The sequence below is a fragment of the Myotis davidii genome, unplaced genomic scaffold (assembly GCF_000327345.1).
Source record: "Myotis davidii unplaced genomic scaffold, ASM32734v1 scaffold69, whole genome shotgun sequence".
Classification (NCBI taxonomy): domain Eukaryota; kingdom Metazoa; phylum Chordata; class Mammalia; order Chiroptera; family Vespertilionidae; genus Myotis; species Myotis davidii.
Window position 1 is genome coordinate 1,724,480 of NW_006300363.1, and position 1,058 is coordinate 1,725,537.

The window sequence follows — 1,058 nt, forward strand, 5'->3', positions numbered from 1 at the left end:
AAGTGGCATTCACAAGGCTACAGTGGCACCTCGTGGGCTCTGAAGAGTTGTACAGAGACGTGCACGTGACGTGTGCAGACTTCCAAAGGGCAGTGGTTTGGGTTTTTGTTGTTTTTTTTTGTGGTTTTTTTGTTTGTTTTTTTGCTCAGCTGCCATAACAAAATGCCGCAGACTGGGCGGCTTAAACGGCATACACTTCTCACATTCTGGAGTCCAAGAGTCCAAGATCAAGGAGTCGGCAGGTCGGGCTCCGTCTGAGGCCTCCGTTGGGTTGCTGATGGCCACCCGCTCGACCATGTCCTCCCGGGGTCTTTTCTCTGCACGCGTGGTGTCCACACCCCCTCTTTGTAAGAACCCCACCCCCAGATCGCACCAGTCAGCTTCCTGGAGAAAGCCCCAGGTTGCCCTCGTGTGTGACTTCAACCCTTGCCTATGAACCAACAGTAACTCTAAACCCAGCTCTCCCTCCGATGGTACCTGTGATGGCTGTTGTGGTCTTTGGCTACTGTTTACGGAATAACATGGAAACCGCGTTCTCACTGCAGCCAAGGGACCGGCGAGAGTCCCTGGAGGCCAGTAGGTAGCTTTTCCCAGTCGGGTGGGCGTGCAGATATGCTCTCCTACAGCTCAGCTTTCGCCAGGGGAATTAGCTCACAGGATGCACTTTCCTTGCCCTCGCGCCCTCTCTCTGTCACTGCGCCCGGCTGGTTTGTGTGCACGGGGAGCAGCTCTGACCCTGGGAACGTGCAGTTCACACTCAGCTTAGGAACTGAGCGCCTCCTCAGTCACTGCGCAGCCATCACAGTGGTCTTTCTGTCTAGGACGTCATCTCAGAGCGGAACCCTACTCGCCGCCTCTCCACAATCGAGAGGATTTGATCAACCATTAAAGTATATAAACTCAGCTCCGAGATCATGAATTAGGGTCCCTTCCCCAGCACACTTTCGGATCTTTTGTTTCCTAAGCTCTTCAAAAAATACATGGAGGAGCGCTTTTCCTTTTCACCCGCAAAAAGTGGGAGGGGAGACTCATACACCAAAGTCTGATGAATTTTTGGA